Here is a 27005-nt window from a genome sequence, read left to right as displayed (position 1 = left end):
ATATTTTTCAAATTTTTTTAATAAGTACTTATTTTTAATCGTTCAGGTTTAAATTAAAAAGAATATTTTGCATCATAAATTCATTATGCTGCCATTATGATAATTAAAAAATATTGGTTTTAATTTAGATGAAAATATAAAAGGTATTAAATTTTTGTATTTTGAAAGATTATTAGTAAAAAAAAATTTTAGGCACATATTTCAAATATTTTGTTTATTTTAAAAATTTTCGAGATATTTGAAAATCTATTGAGTTTGTAAGCCTTCAATGTGTGAAAATAATGCATTGTTGCATAATGCATAAATAAAATCATCGAAGATTAATTTTGAAAAAGGATTTAATTAAAATTAAAAAAAAAAACTGCTATATAAAAATTATGAGTAATGATTGATTGTGATTCCCAAAACCTTAAATTATAAATATTCATTTTAAAATCAAAACTGCCTAAGTGCAAATTATAATTTTCTCGTAATTATGAATAATAATACAGACTAAATAAATTTATGGTTTTAAAACTAAATTATAGGACTTGTAGGACCGCGTATCCGAAATCATTGTTTTGAAATCATTGTACAAAAAAAATTTAGTTAATTTATTAAATATATTTCAATCAAAGACGTAGACGTTTTTTAAGTTTTAATTTGTCACCACCTTTAAATTACCGAAACCAGGCAAATTTCGTGGAAATGCAGATTTAAACAGGGTCAAATGAAAATATGAAAGAATATAATTAATTTGCCGACTAAGGAACTTTTCTCTTATTTACATAGAATAAAGCTTAGGAATATTCTTCAACAAAATTAAAAACAGCATATAAAATTTTTATAGTTCAAGAGAAAATCAAACATATTTTTGGACTTATTTTCTTAGCTATTGTATGTAATTGTCATTAGTTTTACCAGATTTACCAGGTTTTGAAATAATATGAGTTGATTACATAAAGCTACAGATCAGGAGATCTTATTACAATTAGATGAAAAACACTAAATTTCGCAAATAGAGCACTGTAATGTACTTCTTATTTACTAACTGACTACCAAACACAAAAATTTTCTGTTTTAAAAAGCAAGCAAGTTGTAATATTTTCAGTTTTGTTATCTCTGCAAGCAAGTTTTGTTATCTCTGTTCAGAAGTGACAGATTTAAAAAATTGTTAATTAAAGTTGTTAATTAAGCACAAAAGTAAGTTGTTAATTCACAGCTCTTTTAAAATATTTTTTATTTTAAATATTATATTTGAAGTGTTACTTTTTTTTTAAATTCTAACATACATAATAAAAATAAACTATTCTAAACATTGAAATTTGTACAACACTTTTACCAAAAACCTCAATTTTGTTTTAATCTTATATTTGAAATAATTTTTTTTTTTTATTAATAATTTAATGTTAAAATTATAGAACGTAATAATATTTCTTTTTGTTTAAAGTAAGTTGGCATCACTACATGTAATTTTATATTGTTATTATTGATTCGGCCATGCTTCTGTTTTTTGATTGAATATTGTATATATGTATGTATTTTACTTAATAAATTTATAAAAATTTGCTGTATTATTGCATTGTTAAATGTTACTAATGTTATTATTACAAGGTTATCTAGTAAGTTTAAAAAATTAGCAATGGAACTTTATAAAAATTTATATTGAATATTATTTTGTTGTGGCATTTGCACGTATAGCGAAAGTAATAAAATGTTAATAAAACATTATGAACAGCCGCGTAAAACCTTACGTGGTGTTTTAGGATACAGATGTAGGTAGATCTCGAAGATTTAACGAAATTAAGTTGGCAGCAGACGAGTTAGTTAGTACTTAAATTGACATAACTCTAATATTTAACATTTTACGTTGAATTTTGTTGTAGAAAATAGACAACAGGCTGCTTATTTTAAGGAGAATGGTAATAATGTTTATAATGTTATTTTTAAAGTAAGTTTGAACAAAAATTTCAAAACCAAAATTTGTAGCTATACATATGCACTGTCATTGTGTTTAGTTTTGGATTTAAATACGGTTTGATGTCGGTGTCAAAACTTTGTTTTTTTACAATACCGAATACTGCCGTTTTGTTACATTGGATTGTATTTGAAGTTTTCAAACTCTTGTATTTTCATAATAAGAATTGAAATCTTAAAAACAACAAATTCTTCGCTTTACAATCCAATTTTATATTCGAAATTTTCTAATAATTACATAATTTCTCTATTTTGAAGTGATATTATGGTTTTGGAGAGTTCAAAATGAAAAGGTTCTACTGTATTTTAAAATTTATTCTATTATATTTTGTGTAACAACTGCTTCTCAACATCTCTGTTCGTTCCCTTTAATTAAACAAAAGTTCCATAGCCAATTAAAGAGTTGATTTTAGAAAAATTAATTGGTGAACTATATATATAGAAAATTAGAAAAAGAAGTTTAAAAGTACTTATTGAATCTAAACGCTACAGGAGAGTGAGAGAAAAAGGATAGAATGTTTTTATTACAAAAGAGATATAAAATAGAATAATTGTAATAATCTTGTTATATAACATGTTTACTTGTTATTTATATTTTGATATTATTCAACTTTTGGACACTTTACCTCATCAAAAGGAACGTTACCATATTATTCAATAAATTTTTACCTATTTTTTTGTAATTTAAGCTAAACTAGAATTGCATTATTGGCATAATTACTTACACCCCATCAAAGCAATACAAAACTTGATTCAGCATAGTCTAGAATAGCAGTTTTTGAGATTTCACATCTGTTATTTTGTTTTAAGTTATTGACTCGGAGCATGATAGCCGTTCCTTTTGATAAAGATAAAAAGGTGCATTTTACTATCTAAAAAATATAGTAGAAGGTTTGTTGTAGTAAAAGAAAAAAAAGGCTAAAATTATGTAGAATAAAAACTCTTAAAGATTCATAAATTTTCGAAAAAAAATAGGATAAAAAAGTTTATACAGGAAGCAAAGAAGAGAAAACATAAAAAAGTTTGTTCTAAAAGAAAATGTTTGAATAAAAATGCTTAAAAAAAAAAACTATAACTACTTAAACTTGTTGTTTTTTTGTTGCAGATAACTTTTTTTTTAACTACGTTAAAAACTTAAAAAAAAAATAGTAAATTGGTGAGAAAATTCTTAAAAATTCGGACCTGAACTAGAAACATCTTGTATTGAAGGCGCTGTTAATCCACCACTTTTACTTATTGAAGATGGTGGTGGTTTATATGAGGTTGGTCCCCTAGGTGAACGACTTGTTCCTGATGACGGTAATACTCTACGTTCTGGACATTCAGGTACATTGACTATAGGAATATCCTGTTGTTGTTGTGATTGCTGTTGTTGCGTTTGTTGATCCTGTTGTTGTGCCTGTTGTTGCTGTTGTAATGCAGCTGCTTTTGCTATTGCTGCTATTGAATCTGGTTTACCGAGTGATGCAAGCGAAAGCGGTTGTACAGATGTTGTTGGTTTTTCTGAATTATTTTTAATTTCACCAGCTTGTTTTAGGACTCGATATATTTGATCGATTTCCGTAATTTCTAATATTTTTTTTTTTTCATAATATGTTTTTTGTGTTTTTGTGTGTGTGTGTGGTGTTTTGATTTTTTATTTTTATTTTTTTTTTAGTATTTGTTATTTATATGTGTGCGATTAATTTTGATTAATTGTTATTTTAGATTGTTAGAATTTAAAATATGTGACACGTGTGATTTTAATTATAAAAATTATTAATGGTAGATTTTTATGTTATTTTGAAATATATGATGCAGCGCAAAAAAATGTTTGTTTTTTTGTTATATAAACAAAATTTGCAAATAATTTACAATTAAAATTTATTTGATTATTTTTTTTTTAGTATGCAGCAAAAATTTTGAGGTTTTTGGTTGCAATTTGATTTTTTTTTGTTTGACCAATCAATAATTTTGCGGAGAGGCAGGCATCATCCAATTTTTGATTAATTTTGCAGGGTGGTTATATTGCAGTATATACATGATTCAATTTGATTAGTAATTTTTTTTTGGTCGATTTTTTTTTTGGAAAGGGAAAAGGAAACAATACAAAAAAACAAATAAGGAAAAGAAAAATAAATAAGAAAATCGAATATGATAAGCGTTTTCGTTCCAATAATATTTTTTGTTATAATAATATAGAAAATTATAATATTGCTTAAAAATTAAAAAAATAATGATAAAATATATATGAAATTTGAGTCGTTCAAAACAAAAAAAAAATATTTTTAAGGTACTAATGTGAAAATAATTGAAAAATGCCATCAATTAAAAAAAAGAAATCAAAAAATTATTTGATAGTGCCAATTGCTAGTATGCCGGAGGTTTCTACTATTTAATGCATGCAACGCTTGTAATGTGTGATTAAGACGAAAGAAAGTATTATTCAATACGAAATGCATCGTATACTAGCTTATATATGAACAGATTTTGCAGTTAATGAATTTCAATTTTACGAAAAAATTGTTAAAACTTTTTATTATTTACATTTCAGTTCTTGTTTTAGAACTGTTTTTAAATCCATTTCAACTTGAACGATGTTGGGCTGATATATTGCTAATTTCAAATTAATATATAGCAATCAAACTAATTATTTTAATTTACTAAATAGCTACTTTTGTAAATATTTCGTGAAGTTAGTCATCCTAGCTTGAAAAGAATGAAATTAGTATTTTTAATTTCCAAAGATTTAGAAATATTAGCTCAAACTTTTAATTCTCTTCAACAAAGGCAACGAGTTCTCTCACTTTATTATTCTCATTCCAAAAAAAAATGTACGGAAAATATTATTCTCACCAATTTCATTTTCCTATTATTGTGGATTTACTTTATATTCGAATAAATTTTGATTTTAATCTATAATAACAAAATTCTAAATAATTTTAAGATTAAATTATTTATGGTATAAAATTAAAAAACAAATAAATTATGCATTTTTCAATTATTTTTACTAAAACACCATTAAAACTATAACAATATTATTATCGCAATGATTTTTTTTTAGTTTATCTCATGTAACATAATATTGTATAATAATATGTATATTAAAAAAAAAAATGTAGCATGAAAGAAAAAAATTTCTCGCATGCAATATTTTTATTCTATTAATTTTTTTTTTATTGTTTTCCATTTGGTATTCATAATTTATTTGGCAATCAACAAAACAAAATTTAGCAGTGCTTAAAAAATAATAAATTTTTTTTTTCTTTTATCCTTATGGTAAAATTGGATTTGGATTATGTTGAATGTTATGTGAGCATTGGGTATGTGTTTTTTTTGGAAATGTGTGCTTATTAATTATTATTACTCTAAATATATTAGTGCTGATTTGTGAATTTAATTTATCAAATGACGATTTTTTTTTTTTTAATAATGTGAATAATGTTCTTAATGAATAATTTATATAATATGGTTGTATGTGCTTAGTATTTATGTAATAAGTATGTGAAATATTATTTAAATGTTAATTGGTTTATTAATAATATTTTTGTTTGAATGTGTTAAAATGTGTGTATTTTTATGTAAAATAATATATATATATATATTTTTTTTGTTTTTCATAGAAAGACAATATTGGTATAATATAAATTGATTGATGCGAATTTCGAAAATTTTGGTAAAATAAAAATTTTAGAATTAAGTGCCTTTAACTCAGATTTGTTAAATTTGAATCTCAGGTTATTTTTATCATCATTCGATTTATTTTCAAGCATAAGATTATCTTTATTCGTGTATTCTCTATTTCGAAATTATCGTTGATATTAAAAGATATTCAAATAAGGAAGTTGCTAAAAAATCGACTGCCTTTTCAATCTTATTTTTATTTTAATAACATTAAAAATGTTTTAAATTAATTTATTTTAACAACAAAACCATTAATTTTTAGAAATAATTTCACTCTTATAAAACGCTTTTAAAACAATTCATTACAACAGTCGTCGGCAAATTGCGATCCATGGGCAGAATGCGTTCCATTCAACTTTAAAAACCGGCCCATCTGCTTCAAAAAAGATAACTATTCGATTGCGATTATTGAAATTTCAAAAATTTTTCTCAAAAAAATTTTAAGAATTCGATCATATATAATATAGATCTAGGTAAATAAAATTCCATACAAATTTATTATTTGTCAAACAAGAAAATCAATAAAGTCAGTAGAAAAATGTAAGTTTGTTAATTAATTTGAATTAAATGCAGAATTGAAGAATTCTCTTTGAAATTATTTACAACGATTGCCACAATTATATAGATTTTTAATTCATCATTAATTAAAAATTATATTGAGTTTACTATTATTGGAATTTAATATGTGTGCACAACAATAAAATTATTATTTTATTTTATATTTTAAATAAAAAAATTATATTTTAATAATTTAAAACGTTATTTTAAAAATTATTTCTAAAAATACTTAATAATTCATTGGGGCCATTTAATATTTTAATAAATTTCTTTTTAAATAATGAAAAATTCTTTCCTATTCTGGTCAAATTACCGGTATGCATTTGGGTAATTAATTTCGAAATTTAATAAATAAAATAATATAGAAAATGGAATCAAAATATTGTTGTTCTATTTTACATAAGATGCATGAAGGTATATGCAATGCATAAAAATAAATTTTTGTTTAATTTATTCAAGAAAAAAATTCAAACCATAAAATTAACTTTAGTAATTTATTTTATTTATTTTTAAGTAAAAAAAAAAATTTATAATAATCCTAACCAATTTATTCAATTTTTAATTTAATAGCGTACTATTATACCAGTATTGTCTATAAAAATTTTTTTATAAGAATTTTTTTTATATATAAAATAGAAAATTTTTTTTCGATTTTATTTGTTTCCTTTTTCTATTTTCAAGAAAAAAAAAGATTGGTTGTTTTGTTTTTATTTAATTTAAAAAAAACAATGAATAAGGAAAACCTAGTTTTTTTGTTACATACATACATACACAGACAGGGTTCACAATATTCAAGAGGATCAAGAGAGAAAAAGCTGAGCAATTAAAAGAGAAAACTAAATAAAAGTGAAGAAATTTTCATGATAATTAATTAGATTAATTTTAATTATCACAAATTCCGGTCAATAATAATTTTTTAAAATAATTATAAGGTTTCATTAGCGGGATTAAACGCTTTTCATCATAGGAGGAGTTATCGGGAGAAAAGGACGTTTTGAAAACTTCTCTTACAGGCAAATGAATTTTATACCATGTAAATAATTTTAAATCAACGACAAAAAAAAACATTCTTATCTTTGTAATATGCAAATTATCTCATATTTTTCTTTGAAATTCCTGTGACATTACGATCCCTGTATATTACGATTTCATATTATGTATGTATGTTCGATTTCATGTATTATTTTGCAGAAACGAAGAAGAAGTAAATGTATACATTTTCTAAATGCCCGAGGAATTTCAAAGGATTTCAGTAATTAGGTTCCTGAATAACAAAATTTTTATTATTCTCTCTTCTATATGAATAATAAACTTGAATATTTTTAATATTGGGCTACCCTGTAGATATACCACTTTTTGTCTGTATATTTAGATATGTATGTATTTTATGTTTAAGTTGAAGACTCCTTATATAATACAACTTTAAGTTTTATTATTATTATTATTATTAGTTTTGTTTTTCACAAATTTTCTCTTAAAGGAGAGCAAAATTAAAGAAAAACATCAAAAAAGTATTGCCAAAAGATTTAATATTCTTTTTTTTCTTCACATTTTCCAAAAAAAAAAAAACCTTAGAAATAAACTAAAACTTCAATAATAAATAAAAGAAAAAATAAAAAAAAAGAGCAAAACAGTTACTTAAAATACAACAGAAATAATAGTAAAACAAAAAAAAAATAAAAATCTTAAAAAACAACTTCAAAGTGGTATAAAAAATCAAGAAGAATAATAACTTATTTATAAGTAATTATGTATGTAATATGTATATATACACATACATATATACTTCCAGAGTACAGTATTAAAAATAAATAGAAACTAACACTTCTTTTACTTTATAAGAAAAACACAAGTTAAATAAGAAAACAGATAAGAATTAAAATAAAGAGAGAACAAAAACAAAAGTAGAGCTAAAAAAAATAAGAAAAGAGAGAACGAAAAGAACTAGTAGAAAATATAACAAAAAAAAAATATCCGATTACACCTTCGGGATTTGTTTTTCTCATTTTTTTTTTTGTTTGTCTCTCTTCTATCTTTTAAGTTGAAACTTTTATATTACCGTAGTACAAGAAAAGTAGAATAAAAGACAAATGAAAAAAAATTAACGGTTGTTCAGTACTTTAGTGAAAAAAAAAATAACTGTTAAAGAAAATATTGTAACTGATAATGATTACAAAAGAGTTGCCAACTGAATTCGGTGTTCAATACATACAAATTTGTAATTTTTTTAAATTTTAAAATATTGTGAAAATATAGTGTGTAACTTAAGTATTGAGTGAGTAGCCTCAATTAGGGAACTGTGAATGTTTGACACGCGATAGATTCGATCTGTTCGTCGAAACTTAATTATCTAGTAAAGTATATTGCTTTAATATAAAATTTCCTTTGTCAATAAGCAATTTTATTTTATGCAAGTAAGTTAAACAGGCCGTGTATGTACATAATAAGTATAATGTTAAATTTGACATATCGATATGGTTATAAATTTCGAAATCCTTTAAATATGATTTTGATTTGGAGTTTTTTTTTTTTTCAATTACAATATTGCTGTTTAGTGAATGTTTTCTTTATTTTAAGTGTATTAATAGTTTTAACAAATTTTTCTCTTTTCACTTTCGAAATCCTTTAAATATGATTTTGATTTGGAGTTTTTCTTTTTTCAATTACAATATTGCTGTTTAGTGAATGTTTTCTTTATTTTAAGTGTATTAATAGTTTTAACAAATTTTTCTCTTTTCACTAATAATATTATTTAGAACCACAAGATATAAAAGTGAAGTGATTATAATTTAAAATAAGAGATACCTAATTGATGTCTCTAAAATTAAGGTTTTCCTAACTGAACAACCGTTTTTTCAATCAAAGAAAAGAACGTATTGAACTTATTCTTAGTTTATGGTTTTTTACAAAGCTTCTTAGAATACACTTCTTGCTTATCTTAAGATTTCTCTAGAAATAAAAAATTAAGTAAAAAATTACATAGGCTGGTAACCTTTAGTTGTTTAAAACAAAAATATTCTTAGATTTGGAAGGTTACGAATAAAGAAAAATTTATCAATTTTGAAATTTACATTGCTAGTATCTATGAGTTCAAGTAACTTTGAGAGACTGTTACACTTACCAACTGTACAAAATACACAAATGTATGCATTTAAAATGTATACAAGTAAGTACGAAGTACATTGTGCATACAATTTTTTGCTTTTTTGTATGTATACATATATAGGTATTTAAATAATATTCTCTGAGAAAAGAAAAGACGTCGTAATTTAAAATTTTCTTCTCATTTAAGCAGTGATTTTTAATTGTTAGTAAACTGTTAATAGAAAAATTACAGGAAATAAAACAAAAATAAGTCAAAAATAAAACAAACCAACTAAAAATTATAATAAAACAAAAAGAAAACTTTAAGAAAACTAAAACAAAAAAAAAAATTCAAAGAAGGAAAAATTTTTTTTCCATTTTTCATAAAATTTTCTTTCTTTTGGTTGTTTTTCCTATTTTAATATTTTTATGACAATAAACTTTTTCTGCTTTTATCTTTTTTGTTGTATTTGAATAAAATAACAATAATAATAAAAAATTGTTTGTAAATAAAACTTACTTTCTTCTTCTATATCAACACGATTTTCTAACTCTGATGTACTTTTCTGCCTTCTTAATAATTTTTGCTTTGGTACACATTTATTCGGTAAATTGGGTGCACAATCCGCATGAGCATTTAATTTGCATATTCTACATCGAAGTCCTTGACGTGTATGTCCTTTTTGTTAAAAATAAATTGGACATAAATAGAAAAACAAAAAATTAATGAATATAAAAATAAATTATTGATTATTTTTAAATTATTTTTAGAGTTAATTGCAATTGTAATTTGATTGCAATTAAAAATTGTGATACAAACTGAAAAAATAAAAAAGTTTTTTGATTTCAAAAAAAAGTTTTTAATCTGCGTAGTTCTAGTTTCCCCTGCAATATTTTAGTTCGGAGTATTTTTTTAAAATTGTTTGGAAATTCATTGCTTCGTAGAAATAGAAGGGATAATATAAGTAAACATTGTTGATTTTAACTCGCGCTGTAGTTGTTATTTTCATGTTATTAATTATTATTGTAATTAATGACAAGGAATTTAAAGTAAGTAACTAAGTATGTTTTTGCCAACGTTTATGAAATAGAAATTTTTAAAGACTCAGCTCGAACAAATGAATTCTTCACGAAAAGTTTTCGAAAAATTTATTACTTCAAAATTTATCTTGTTGTATTCCCAGATTCATACTCAAGATATGTAATGCTTAACTTCATTCCAAGAGTTTTTAGAACATCTAATTGTAAAGAAGTACTTGTTTTGGTTTTTGGTTTGGTACATTCAACAAGCTTGCTTCCTAATCTTTGAAAGTAAAAACATATTGCGTGTTCCATTGAAGCATGACATCAATTACAAGTGTTGGTACAAATATGTTAATAACACCAAAAATTAAATTTAAAGCCGACTTGTCTCATGTTTTTCAATTTATTCAATTACATTCCAATCTATTGGAATTTAACAAAAATTTGCAAAGCGCGTTCTTTCATTGCATTAAATTTTTATGCCATTTTAATACCATTTAATAGATTTATCAAGGTAAATTACAATTAAGTATTAAACAAACAAATTTTTATCTTGATTTAGTAGCGAGTATCACATTGTGGCAAGATTTTTTCATTACTCATCTTTTACTTATTAGTTTATGATCAGCATTTTTATATTTCCACAATTCCCTAAATCTTTTAATTTTCGTCTAACAATTTCAGTCAAATTGATTGACAATGTTACAATTTTCCACGGAAATATTCTTTTAACTACACTATACTCTATACATTTTTGAATAGTTTAAATATACAACAATCTACTGAATTATTCAAAATGAAATAAAATTCAATTTAAGAAATGAATTTGATTGATACTTTTTCCCATACATGCTTACGAACATTGTCACTCAAAATATAATAATTATGAAAATTTCAAAAATTAAAAAAAAAAAATAAAACACAATGAAATTAAGATATTTATTAAGATTAAGACAAAAAAAAATTTCCAAAATATTTTAAGCGAAATAACTTCGTTTTTTACTAATTTTCCAAAAAAATTTTGCAATAAAAGTGCTTATTAGTTTCACTCTGTCCGTCCTTTCGTGGACATGTTTGCAAAAATTGTTCACCTGATATTTGATACATATACATAGATCTTTATTAGAATTTTTTTGATAGAAAATTTTTACATTTAGAGAGGTAACCCTTTAAAAGATATAGCGCCTCAATTGTAACTCTAAACCATAAGCACTTTTGAAATTTTGCAAATGCAAAGAAGTAGTGCCTTTTTTACAAACTTTATTCCCAACTCCATCCCTCTTAAATTGTAGTCTCCCGAAATTTGTAAAATTTGAATTTTTTGCCCCTTATATTTCCGGAATTGTAAGCTTTCCCAAATTTCTATAAATATCAAAAGCTAGTGGTATATGCCATCCCAACAAAAAATATAATAATTTCTCTTATAACGATTAACCCTTAATTACATTAACGCCCCTTTAATTTTTTATTGTCTCACTATATTTTAGTATATGAATGTGAGTAATTTTAACAAATGTAGATTGTTTTTAAAAGCAGGATTTTCATTTTGATAAAGGGAAAAGTGCTACCTAGAAACCACTAATTTGACATTGTTCGTATGTGTATTAAGAATAGAAACAAAACAACAGAGCATAAATTGAAAGGAATATATAAAGATAGAAATGTGGAGGAGGTGGTTTTTCTATAGTCATTCAACATTTTTGAGTAGAACAGAAAATTAATCTTTAGAATAAACTTAAGAATTTCAAAAGTAAAGAAGAAAAATCCTCAATTTTTGTTGGTTTTTAATTTTTAAAAGTTTTTTTCTTTTGCTCTTAAGAAGTGAACAGTGCTTCATTTTTTATTTTCTAATATGTACATATACGTACATTTTCTAAGATCTACATGGTTTTGCGTTAATACGATATTTTGATATTATGTTTGTATATGCAGAACTATACCATATATGTGTTTCATACACTCAACTTCCATTTTTATGAGTTAATCTTCAAAACAAACACGTGTATTGAATAATTCATTTAATGTAAAATTTTTATATACGAAATTCTTCTTTTTTTTTGTTTTTCTACTTTTATCACTTTTCCAACATTATTGAAAGAAATATGCTTATCAGTTTCCCTATGTCCCGCTATTCATCTGCCGGTACGTACAGCTACCAGCCCGTTCAATTGAAAGCCCGTTTTAAGATAGAATGCTGGAATTCCCTTAGAAGAAAATGGTTACCTAGTTCTAAATATTTAAGTTTTTCATAGTTCTAAATCTACAATTTTTTTGAAATTTTACTATAAACATTGTTAAAGTTTCGAAAATGCCTAGAAATAGCACCTTGATTATTTTTCTAATGAAGTAGAATAGCCTCATATCACAATGACAAAATGGTCGCTGAAGTTTTTATTCAACATTTTTTATATAAATTTTCTTTTGAACGATAAATTGTACGCGTTTGAAATTCTAGGGACTTGTAGACTATTGATAAAAATACTTATTTCGTTTCTAGAAATTGTCTATTTTTCCAACCCCCTCCTCTTCCAAGTTATTGCTTTATAAAGTTAGAAAAATTTCACTTTTCTGCTTCTTAAACGATTGGATGTTTTTACAAATTTATGTAACCAACTATAATTTTAAAAATAAGTTTGGTTGTTAAAAAAAGTGTTATTTCAAATAAAAAATTATCAAAAATAAAAGTTACTTGCTGCCCTCGATAACGTCCTTTAACAGATTTTACATGCACTTATTAATGGCATGTACCTCTATCTAGAGAACGTTCCTCGGATCAGCCCTTACCACCTCAAAAGGGTTTCAAATCTTCTTCAATATAATCATTTATCTTTAATTACTTAACTAACTGTCACATTTGACCATCATGTTGAGTCCATTTTAAATTCTTCAATTTTCTCCGATAAGTATGCAATAATTTCTTATTACAAAAAATAATTTTCATATAAATGAGAATTATGTAGCTATTTGAGAGAAAGAGAATGTTTTTAAAAAAGGAAAAGAACATACTTATATTTGCTTAAGGGAAAAGTGCTGCTTTAGAAATCATTGATTTTACCCGATTTTTTTTTTATTTTTTGTACCGTATTTGTATGTAAATGTAACTTTTACGAATTTTTCATTATCCTTCTCACTGATTTTCATATAAATTTGTATATCCATATATCCTTTTTTTTATAATATTATAAAATATTTGGATATGGCTAAATTTGAAAGATTTCTGATCCTAGATTTCTTAAAGAAATAATAAACAAAACCATAAAATAAATTTTCTTTTTTTTTTTGGCTTTTTGTTATAGCTTTATTTTGTTTTTGTTTTTCTGTTTTATTTGTGGTTTTTAGAATAATTCTTTTGGGAATAATATTAGAACCTATTGTATTTTCAACGGTTGATTCACTATTCTATAACGTATATGTATTAGGTATGTGTTTATGTACTCACTCTAACTGTAATTTAACAGTTAATATTTAACTGTACAACACGTTTAAATTGAGTTCTTCATCTATAAAATATTAAAATAATTTTTTTCTTTTATTTTATTTTCTTATTCAGATTTTTCTCTCCATTCCTATTATTTCCTTGAAGTTTCACATACGTACAGTTAAATATTATTATGTACTATTAATGGATAGTGTGAGAATTTAGTTGTTATGTAGAAATTTTAAGTAGGTAGTTTTAATAAATATGATTTATGTATATGACTCGATTATTTTCACATATACATATATAATTTTTATGTAGAACACCATGTATATGCATATTATATTATAAATGTGTTAAATGATACGAAAAAGATGATTCTAATGAACGGAATAATATTTAACAGGAAAATATTTTACGTTTACAGGATGTTTTGTTCAAACGAATAAAATTTATGAAGGTTAGATTAAGATAAAATACGAAAGTTAAAAGAAATTAGCTCATATTTCATTTATATATAGAGCGAATTTTAATATGAACAGTTTGTAAATATTTGGCAAGTTATGCAAATATTGTACAAAAAATTTTAGATTTCGACAAGTCTTTCATAATACTTATGTGAAGTTTAATACTATATACTGCAAATTGGAATTTTTCACTTTATTGTGCACTATCTTTGACCTGTATCAGAAAAAGTGGGAGTGATATTTTACATAGAGCTTTGAACACATTTCGCAATTAACAAACTCAATTGAATTGGCTAACTTAAATGTTTGATTTATTAAGTATGTAATGATTTTAAATGTTGTATGTTAATTTTTCACACTCTTTTACAATATAGTAATGATTCACGTACTCCTAGTTTTTTATTTATTTTAAGTGCTTTTATACAGATATGGCAGTTACCACATATATTTATTCGATTTCAAAGACTTTTATTGAAAGTAATGGCCATTTTACCATATTTGAAGTTAGAATCAAATAACATATGAAGTTCTATAACAGCTATCATAGCTTCTATCGAAAATAGTGGCTATATATTACCGTGTCTGTTTGTACAAAATGTCAGTACTGTCCCTGAAGTAAGTTCTAAAATATAAACAAAAAACTATGGAAGTTTTATGGCATCTACCACAACGACTCAAGAAATTTCCTAGACTTGTATCATACATAACAGCGCTAATAATATATTTGTTTATGCGAAATTTCAATATCATAGCTTCATTAATTTCTGAGATATATTCTAATAACTATTAATGTTGTAAGGTAGCTAATCGAACCACTGGCCCGATCACATCTAATTTATATATGATTCCGGTATTTACTATATAAATCATTTGTGGAAATTTGGCGAGTCTATTTAAATTAGTTTTTGAGTTATCGTTGGAATGGACGGACGGAAAAGGTAAACTTCGAATATACGTTCGTAAATGTATAAAAATGCTCTTATTCATTGAATATATTGACGAAAGACCTATTACGAAAGATACAATTGTTAAGATTAGTAATTGTTGCCGTAATTTATTAAAAATTATAGTCGAACGAGATCAGTTTTCGGCAGTAATTCGACTCTCTGCATTTTCTTACAATTCTTTCAAATTAGAAGAACTGTAAACTGCATTTAAACTGTAATTTTCCATAGATCATATTTTTATGTTTGATTCAAATTTAGTATTAGTTTTTAAGAAAAATTGAAAAGAGTAATAAATTTCAAAAGCTTCAAACTCGAAAATCTACCTTTTAAAACGTTTTCTTCAAGGTTTTGGATATAAATATTAAGGATAATGATAAGAATATTTTTTTTCATATAAATTTTCATTAATTTTTAAGAGAACATTATAAAGTATATGTATAATGTATATATACACTCTTATACATTGGCATCCTGTATTATTTTTAGTTTATAACTTGAACATATCCTGTTCAGTGTCTTATGCAGCATTTTTATGATAAGTACAGGAAAATATACATTAATAACATTAATCAACAAATATTTAAGATATACTTATACACATATATACACTCTTGTCGTATACATATATTTTGTGTATTGTGTATACGAATTCATGATGGAAATTAAGAACACGCAAAAGGAATGGTTTCGCATATTATTATGTCAAGTTATAACATCATTTCGTATGCTTATTTATGTTGTTATCCTGACGTTAATATGGTAATCAACTCACGAAGGAGTTTTATAATATGTAATGGGATTTTTATGTGTATATAGGTATATTTTAATTTTCACTTGTTTGTTTTTTTTTTGCAGCATCGTTTTTGTGCTCATATGGTTCTGTTTTTCCTCTTAAACTTTTTTCACTCCTTTTTTTTTTTTTTTTTTTTTTTTTGATACTGTCATTTTATTTTGCTTTTCTTTTTTTTTCATTTTTTTTTTTAGGTTAATTACCTCGGAGGATTTGTGAGCAAACATCACATGGTGTGATCTTTTTGTAGGTATACTCGGATAAATTGTGACTTCCATCTTCATTTGGTCGGATTGGTTGTGTTCCACCAGTAGCACCATTTCGCCTTTTGTATATAAAAGAAAAGATGAAAAAAGAGAGAAAAAAAACAAACATGAAAAAAAAAACTTATTAATATTTTTTTATAATTTTTTTTATTTGTTTTTATTTTTTATTATTTTTTATTTTGTTTTTAATGTAAAATGTATTTAAAATTTCTTTTTCTTTTGTTATGGTTGTTTTACTTTTTTTTTTTGCAATAAGTGATGTCAGGAATTTTAATCGAATGGAATTTAGATTACATACTTAAAATAATTAAAATTAAATTTTTTTATTAAACTACTCTAAATTTTACATCTAGCCTTTTAATTTTCTGATTTATTTAAGTATAGTGTGCTAAATCGCAATACAGAGTGTTAATTTCTATAAATGAAAAATTTATTTCTTAATAAGATTATTATGCCGGTTGTAAATCTATATTGAGTAAACTACTTCATTTGAAAATTTTCGGTTCATATTTTTTATCATCAGATCATTTTGGAATTTCAGTTGAAAATCTTCTGATCATGTTATTTTTTGTCTTCTCTCATTTTGGAATATACATAAATGTTTGCTATGTTATAAGGAGAAATGTGACATTTTTCCTTTTATTTTTATTTTAAATGAAAATATTTTCCAATTAAATTTTGAAGAGAATTTTTAAAGCGAAAAAAAAACATATTGAAATTTTTAATTAAACAAACGACATTCTCTTTCAAAAAAGAAAAAGAGAAAATGTAGGTCTAGGCATTTTTCTCTGTGCATATTAACCATAATTTACAAACGAAGGCAATGATTATTTTTAAGTAACTTTATTATTTAAATATTTATAGTATTTATAATATCTGGAAATATTATTAATAATAAATGGAAATATTCAGGACATTAAGTGTTGTATTAAATAAAATATTGTTAATCTAGTTGTTTAAAAAAAAAAATTGAAGAACTGTCTTCCTCCCTTTTTCTTAACGCAAATCAATTTCACTATATTTAGTGAACCAATGTGCACAAAATATATATTAATAAATATAAAAAGTTCTAAATTAATGTTATATATTCAAAAACTTTAAATGTAATTCAAAAATTTCAAAAGTTTAAATTTTGTTTAATTTATAGTAAAATTTCTAGCTTTTTTCTTACTTTATATTAGATTAACTACATGAAGATTAGCTTCTATTTAAATAATTTGTTAATTAAACTAATAACATTTTTAAAATCAGTATCTGAATTATTAGTTCTACAGTGTTGTCGTATTCGAGTAAGTATTGCATATAAGTTATAGTACAAATTATAGTATTATTGTAATTTTTCCAAACTAAAATTTATTAAAAATCTTAAATATATAATATTATGTTGTTTGCTCTAAAACTTTCTATAATTTGTCTTTTTAAAAAAATTGTTTACATACATATTATTATAATATTCTAATGTAATTGTAAAACAAGCAATTTTAAAAGTGATTATAAATATTATTAAAAAAATGATATGATTTACAAATTACAAATTAAAGCCTATAGAGTGAATAAGAGATTAGCGAGTTTGCTGTAAGAAACGTAAAAATAAGTTGATTTTTAAGCAGACAAAACATTGTTTAAGAGTTGTAGCTTTTAATGCACGATTAAATTTTCGATAAGAATTCGGCAAAAATTTTGTCATATTTCTTAATTTGGGTGTCATTCTTTTTCTTCTTTTGTTTTGGGTTTTAAGTTCTCTTGCCTTAAAATTCGGACATCACTCTTGCTGTGTACATGTACCGTAAATGAGTATGTGTATTTCTGGATGTTTTATAATTACAATTTTGTTTGTGTTTATGTGTAAAATGTAATTTATAAAATTTTTAATTTTTTAATTTTATTTTCATTTTAATTTCACTTTTTTTTTTTTTTGGTACATAGTTTTTTGTGTATAAGTAATATAAATTTATAATAATAATACTTATATATATGGTTGAACGAAAATTATATAATCAAAGAACATTAATGGCAACAATAATTATTATTGAAAAAGTTCATTTAAATACACCTTGTTTAAATATTTTCATTTTTTTTTTATTATAATTTATAGGAAGGAACAATTAATTGGAAATAAGAGAATAAAAGAAAATTTAATTGTACAATTCACACATAATATAACATTGTAAATGTTCACAAAAATAACATTGTATTAAAAACGATCATTGTTATTTTTAATGCTGTATACTTATATAGAAGTATAAGTAAATTAAATAGAGTACAAGAAAGAGATTAAAAAAAAATAATAGATAATATGTAGAAACGATTATATAAGGATATAAGTATATAGATTTATACAAAATTTTATTTAAATAAGAATATACATACTTATATATCAATAAATAAATGTTATTAAAGAGAACTAAGTATATGAAATATTTAAAAAAAAAACGTATAGTATGACAACACCGAAACGAAAACATCTATATATATATATTTTATTTAAATGTATACAATTATATTTGCAAATAGAAAAAAAAATACAATTTTACTCACACCCACATTATATATAAGTGTAATATATATAAATGTAGTAAGAAATTGAATATTAAATATTGTTTACAAATAAAATATTTATAAATTATATACAGGGTGTTAATCTTAACATAGGAGAATAATAAATAGAATACAAATTATTGATAAGTAAGAATTTCAATGAGCACTGAACACTCAAACGACACAGGCGGCTGAGTTTCTTTTGAGTTTTAAAAAAATAATTCAAGAAATAATGAGTTTTAAACAACCATAAAAAATTTTAAAAACTTAAAGATTAATTCGACTAGCCATTTAGTAGCCGAAATTTTAGATTTTTTAAGAAAAGATAAAAGTAAAGATAAAAAAGCGTTCGTATACACTTCTTTAAATTTTGTATAAATTCAGTAAATTATTATTATAATATATAAATTATAATAAATGTATTCCAACCAAAAATCCAAAAACAGAAATGTTCATTGGATTTCATTTTCATATTTAGAAATTAAATATTGTTGGAGTCTTGAAAACAGAAATAAATCGAAATATAATCATTGTGAACATATGGTAACATTTACTAATCAAATACTACCAATTAACTTCATTTCTCAATAACATTCTTCTCATGACATTTGTTTTCATATGCGGCATTTTTAACAATATTTTATTTAATTTAAAATATTATGAGAAGATCCTTCGAAAAGGAGATTGATATTGGAACTCAATTTGAATTTTAAATTGTTAGCGAAATGAACAGCTCTATTTGATAATGATCTGTACGTAATATTAACTAAAAAATTAATACTTTAAGAATTTCATCTGTTGTTCAGAAATTTGGAAATTATGTGAATTTTTGTTTAGTTTTATAAATTTTATTCAATATCAAAATTATTAGGGGATTCGGAATGCAGACGAATGTTTATATGATTTATTGTTGTTTATATTCGTGATCTATTTTAGAAAAATTTGATAAGTAACAATGAATTTTATTTAAACGATTAACACCCTGTTATATTCACAAATACACTCAATTATTTTGTATATATTGTATATATAAGTTTTTATATACACATTATATGCATATATAATAAAAATACATGTAAATAAAAAAATTTTTGTCAAAGTTTGCATTCAAATTTCAAAAACATCATATACAAAAAAAAAAAAAGCAATAATAATAATAATGAACACATAGAACAAAATCTGAATTTGAATGAAAAAAAAAAATAATAAAAAATAAACAACAAAATAAAAACAAAATATCTAGGATGCTTTAAAAAATGCATGAATCCGAAAATGAAAAATTTGAATAAATTATAGAAAATAAAAAAAAAAAAAAAAAAAAAATGAAAAAATGTGAGAAAATGTGAACATTTTTTATCACCTAAATACAAGCACACATACGTATATGTTTTTTTTTTTCTGAAACTTAAATTTAAATTTTATTTTTCATTTTAATTATTATTTTTTAATTTGTGTTGTTTTACATACATAAATATTTTAAGTGTTAAGCTATGAATGTATGTATATACCTATTTTTACTTTATTAATAATTAATTAATTTAGCGTAATTATTACAACTTAATTAACTTAAATAAAACTTAATTAACTAACAATATCTACATTTTAATAGCATGTTATATAATTTTAGTTTTGCTTATATACAACAAACTATATATTGTGTAGATTACTATGTATATAATACGTAATATTATATTTTATTTACTCTATAGTATAGTAGTATTTCATTATTATTTACCCATTTATTTTCCGTGTCATTTTCTAATTTATAATATGGAAAAACATTGTTTACTTGCAAAAAATTTTAAAATCATATTGTAAATTTAAAAAATTTTTTTTTCATGTAGCTTATAAAATATTTAAAAAATTCATAACATAGTTATGCATAGATGAATTTTTTCAGATATAATTACCGACGCACTTAATACATTAAGGGTAGGTTATGTAATGGCATCAAATTTGGGATGTCAAATTAGCATTTCTCCATGACAGCGAATCGTAAACAAACTATTTATAGAAAGATGTCGCTCTCTGCCTCTGTCTGATGTCGGCCTGTCTGTCTGTCTGTCGATCCTTTCAGTAGGTTCGCATATTGGTGTGTCTGCCTGTCTGAAGGTCGTTAGGTCTGCCGGTCTGCTTGTCTGTCGATCTACCGGTTTGTCGGACTGTTGGTCTGCAGGTCTGTCGGAAAGGCATTTTTATATTCTTATATAAAACTTTCGCTAAACTAAATAATGCATATTGCGGTCGATTATGTGCTGATCACATTACATTTTTTGTATATTATTTGTATCAAATGTATTTAAATATTTCCACTAGTTTATATATTATTAGTTTATATGCATATTGAAATTCTGAAATTTTCATATATCATATATAATTTTAGTTGTTTGGCAAACAGAATTCTGTAATTTTAAACAATGCAGCAAAAACGGCGTGTAATAAAAAAGACATCAACATATTATATTTTAAATGTACCTACAAATACTCAATCATATTGGTTGTCTAATTGAGTAACCAGATCGACGGAAAATTCTAAAATAACTAGCAATTAAAATATTCGGAACAAAGCAGAATTTATTCAAAATAATGACACTGACGATTCCCATACCAAGTGATGTACACATTCGTGATAATTTTTAATCTTTTAATTTTTAATTCTTCGTGTACACATATATAATAATGAAAGTTCTAGTTCTATATTTCATGAATGCAAATTTTATAATAGAATTCGTTGATTTATAATTGCATCAAATATATATTTTGTTTCTTTTCTCAATAATTTAAGATGTCTAGACATTTTTCTTTATTAAAATAAAATTATGTACGAATAATTATAATATTTTCTCCTACTTAATTAAAAAAAAACTCTTCTAATAATTAAAAACAACTTTCCTCGATAACTACATTAGACTATACTTATATACAGTAACCGTGTCTTTTTTTTACAATGTACAGCAATTATTATGCACACCGTATAATAAGAGCAACATTGCATTATTATTTTAGCATTTTTCATATTTGTTTAAGTAAATTTCAAAATTCTAACATTATATTCTTAAATAAGGTCTCTGAAAACCTTATTATATGCACACATACAATATTTTGTTTTGGTGTGGCATGCAAAATGAATTCATTAATAACTGCTCTATATTATATATATGCATAAGTATAAGTAAATGAATAAGAGTATAATTTTCATCTCGTAATTACACTTGTGGCACACTAATTACACAAAATAAAATTCATCCAACTATGAAATTAAAAATAAATAAAATAAATAAGGAAAACACTATAAAACCAAATAGCAACACAGAACAAAATATTATAGAAAAAAAAAAGCAATTTTTTTTTTTGAGTCTCCTCATATAAAGGCCCATAAAAATGTCCTCGGTTATCCTGCAGTCAGCAGTACAATATTATAATATAGTTCATTTGAAGCATGCATATGGAATAGTATCCTTTAATTTTTTACATATATACAAAATTATTAGATTTTTTTGTTATTTCTTCCCTTTTCTCCCCGCAGAGAATTTCTTTTTCTCAAATGTTAAGGAAATAATTGTAAGCAGATGTTATTCCTGAAATGTTAAGAATAATTATATAAATTTTTTTTTCGTTTTGCTTTTTATGCATATTTTTTCCCTCATTTAGGTTGATTTTCTTTTTCGTTTTTTTTCAGTGACTTTTTTTTTTTTGTTAATTTTATTTTAGGTTTTTGGAAAGGATATACAGAAAGGATGCAAAAAGTATAATACATTTTTATATATGAGAAATGCTTTTTTTCTTACTAGAAATAATAAGTGTGTTTTTGTGTGTAAGTTTTTTTATTCCTGGTTGGAAAAATTATAGGAATTTTTTTTTTATTTTGTTTTAATAAAGCAATCGGTTTTAATGATGGAATTAATTAAATAAGTTGTTGTTTTTAGGGAGTAATATGATAGGAAAAAAACAGTCTTATATCTTAATTCTTCAGTCAACAACTCATTTCTTAAGAGTTGAAAAGTCAATCAAGAATTTTTTAAAGAATAATTTTTTATTCGACTGCCTCAAGGAATTTAATTTAATTTTTGTGTAGTTCATTAAATTTGGAATTTGGTTATTTTCCGGGCTTTGCTTTTAAATTTTCAATCAAATTATGAGTTTCCTTATAAATTAGCACTCAAACTTTACAGTTGTATTAAAAGTATCTTTATTTTTGTGTAAAAATTCAATTTAAAAATATTTTTTAGTGAAATATTTTAGTGAATATAGAAATTTCAAACTAAAATAACATTTTTATGTAGTACAACCTGAGAACATTTAGTAGCCAAACTCTTCTTTTGTATTTGAGTACATGAACATTGTGAGTACATAAACTTAAAATTCATTTAATTAGTGATGGTTTTGCAATCTAAACTGAAAGTATAAAAACTGCTTAAATTTTATTTGCAATTACTTAATGAAAAGAAAAAGTGAAAATATTCGATAAAAATTAAAATGCAATTAAATTTAACTATTTTAAAGAGATTTTATTTGCATATTCATTAAAGCAAAACTATTATTTTAGATTTTTATATTCCCATACATTTTACATTTAGCAAGAAGTAATGTAAATGAAATATAAAAATTTATTTGCTCATAAATTACACAGCATTAAAAAGAAAGCAGAATGGATTTGCTGAAATATTTTATTAACTTTTTTAAAATCAAAAGAAAATATACTCAAGTTAATTAATTAAAAGAAAAATTTTAAATTTCATACATAGATATAAGAAAACAATTGTTATAAGAAGGGTATTTGTGTATAATGAGATAACAGGAGCATCAAATTTAAAAGATTTATACAATTAAATTTCGCACAGATTGTATGACTTTGTTTAATTAAATAAAATTTTTATATTTTTATAATGCATTTACGAGTATCTGGGACAAATATTGAAATTTTCGGGTATAGGGGACTTATTATTTCAATTTTATTTAAAATTAATTCGTTTGAAAAATTTTGTACTTGTTTACTTTACTATTGAAATTTTTTGTTAGTTCACTTTGATTGCACCTAAGAACAAATGAGTAGAACGAGATTTTATCAAACATCAGGCTATTGTTGTCAATTGTCAAAAATTTATATTATTTTTTGTTAAGATAATTTTTCCTAACACAATAAATTCAAATTTGAGTACAATAATAAAAGTATTTGGTGTTACCGCCATCTCATTCGGTAATATTTTACTATTCAATTTTAAGAGGTAAATTTATTCATATTTCATCATCGATTGCATTTAATAATAAATTAAAACAATAAAAATTTAAAATTAATTCCAACAATTACAAAATATTTTTAAAATACTCAAAATTCTGTTCAATTCACATATCAAAATTTAAAATCTTGGTTTTTCAAAGAATTTATGAATGTTGTGGACTAAAATTTCAATTCAAGAAATTAATTTTATCTGGCGAAAAATAAAATGCACCTGAAAAAATTTGCAGAAAAGAAGAAAAGAAACGTTTTAAAATCCATTTGGAACTCATTTCAGAGAAGAGGAAATCACAAATTGAAAATTTCTTTACTAAAATTAAAAACTATTTGAATCGAATGAAATATGGGTCTAAGAAAGGAAAAGTGTTAAACTCAAAGAAAGTTGTTAAGTTGAAAAAACTTTAAAAAATTTTTAAATTTTAAGAATTCTATACGTAATATTATTCTTAAACATTTTTACAAATTTAATGATTTAACGATAATTTTTGTTGTAAAAGTATTGAAGTTTTAACACACGTTGATAACAAACAATAATGGGAAAAATATGAAAGGAAGATAAAGTTCTTCTTGCTCTTGTTCTGCTCAGTCCTGTCCTAATAACTTTAAACACCGACAGAATTTTCATTAATAATGTTTGTAATTTTTCTTTTATAAATTTTTCTTAATTATTCAAACATTTTGCTTTCATTTTTCAAAAAAACAAATTGTAAAACCCCACTTAATCGAACTTAAAGAATATTTCTTTTCATAATTTCATAAAAATATTGCACAAAAAAAAAATTATTTAAAAATCAATTAAATAAGAATAAAATTTAGTGCATTAAGAACAATTTTGTAAAACAAAAATATTTTAGAGTGCATTTCCATTTATAATTATTCAAAGAAAAGTTTAATTTGACATCAAAAAAAAAAAAATAAAACTTAAAAAAGGTAAAAAGTGTAATTTACAATTTTTCAACCAAGCCAAGGTCAATTACTTAATGCATAACTGAAAAATATTTTTTACAAGAAATTGAAAATTACATTTTCATAGTATATACAGGTTGATTCAGAAAGGTATAACAACAACATATATTACTGGATAGAGGGTCGAAAATTGGTAAAACTAGTTGATAATTACAGCACTTTATATGAATGAAAATTATTACTGACAATTGCTTTGATTTTTTAAAATTTATTAGGCCATTTAAAATCTTGACAGAGAAATGGCTATTCTACTCTATCTTCCGTGCCATAAAATTTTTTTTTTACGTTTGAGGACTTAAATTAAAGCTTAAGCAACTGTGTTTAAAATCTTGTAAAAAAAATTTCAAAGTATGAAAAAATTTCGTACAAAATTATCGGGTTAAAGAAAACTAAAAACATAAAAAAAGAGAAAAACTAGCTTTTTCCTAAAGTTCGAATACTTCATAACCGAAACAACATAAAACACAAGAATAACATGTTGATTTTAAGCCTATTACTAAACCTTTTAAAAGCCGTTCGTTTGAAGGCCCTATCTCTTTCGCAATGGAAGTTATAAGGAAAAAAACTTGGACTAACAGAAATTTCATGAAAATTCGTTAATATCCCAGTAACTCGTAAACCTTTGACATTTAGCACCTAGTCCGAAACAAAAGTTTTACCAATTTTCGACCCGGTAGTTTACCTAATTTATATGTTTTTGTATATAGCTTTCTGAACAACCCTGTATATACGAACATTATTATTAATGGTGCTTGAATTCATAAAAGAATTTTAATTTACAAAATTTTATTTAATTAATAATTTCACATATGTATAGTTGGAATCACATTATATACCTAAATAATAATGTGTATGTATAGTCTAATAATATAAAAATCAGGTGCTTTAACTGCGACACTTTTCTCTTTTTTCAACTCAAAATATTTTTTCTTTTTAATATTATAGGATTGAAATTTTCATAAACTCTTCCAAATTCGTATATGAATATGTTTTGCATTTTTGTTTTTTTTTTTAAATGAAAATTTTTTAAAATTATATTAATGACTCTTTTGAATTATTCAATGTAATGTAAAAATAAAATTTACTCCTATAAATATGCAAAAATACATTAAATTTTATATTATTACCCTTGTGGTTTTAGTTGTACAAAAAAAAAATAATATGTTCATAATTACAAGCATTAGAAATGAATTAAATTTTTTGCATATAGTTTAAGTGTATTTTATACTAGGCTTTCGAGTGTCTTTACACATAAAATGTATAAAATCATTTTTAATTTTTAGATTCATATCAACATATTAAAAATATTAACAGCTAAATTAAAACATAAAAGGAGAATCTGTTTTTTAACAAAAAAAAAATAAAAGACCCTCTTATACATTACATTTGTAAATAAAAATATGTGAATAGTTTCATTGCTAAAAGCTGTTTTCTCCCTAAACCATAATATTTTTATTTTTTACCATAATATTATTATGAATGTAAATTTTTCATTAAAATGCTATAAAAAAAGTCAACTTTGTGGAATAAAACAAAAAATTAAAAAACCAAAAAAAAAAAAAAAAATCAAATGAAATGGCAACCACTTTACAAATGATTGAAATAAATTATTCTTTATCGTTTAACATAAAAATATAATTGTAAAAGCAAAAATCTTAAAATTTAAAGTGTTTAAAACTATATATCGCACCCCCGAGCAACAAAATTGCCATAATATGAAGAGTATCAGGTACTTTGATTTATCAGGAAGAGTATCAGGTACTAAGCTATCAGGTACTTTGATTTATAAACTGTAGTGTAAATAATTTTAGTGAAGTTTATGACATAAGTAATTCAAATAGCTTTCATGAAAAATTTATTAGCTCTTATTATAGTTGCCGCAATTGCTCATATGAAACTGACATTCCACAATAATTTTCAATGTCGGGACGAAGCACTTTGAGCTTCAAACAAAAAAATGGTAAATTGGAAAACTGTTAGCTTTCGAGATACAGATGGTTTAAGAAAAAGTGTAAATTACGATAACATTTTCTAAAATTAACATGAAAACTTTTTTGTTGCCTAGAAATTTTGTTTTATATAAAGTAATTTTG

At 23.5% G+C, this 27005-nt stretch overlaps 1 pseudogene; it reads right to left on the bottom strand.

The window, feature by feature from the left end:
* LOC129611215 (uncharacterized) overlaps positions 1-27005 on the bottom strand; it is a 108483-nt pseudogene that overhangs the window by 46869 nt on the left and 34609 nt on the right.

The sequence above is a fragment of the Condylostylus longicornis genome, unplaced genomic scaffold, assembly GCF_029603195.1.
Source record: "Condylostylus longicornis isolate FDR11 unplaced genomic scaffold, ASM2960319v2 ptg000048l, whole genome shotgun sequence".
Lineage (NCBI taxonomy): Eukaryota > Metazoa > Arthropoda > Insecta > Diptera > Dolichopodidae > Condylostylus > Condylostylus longicornis.
The sequence above is the reverse complement of the archived record's forward strand: the minus strand, read 5'-3'. Positions and strand labels throughout refer to the sequence as shown.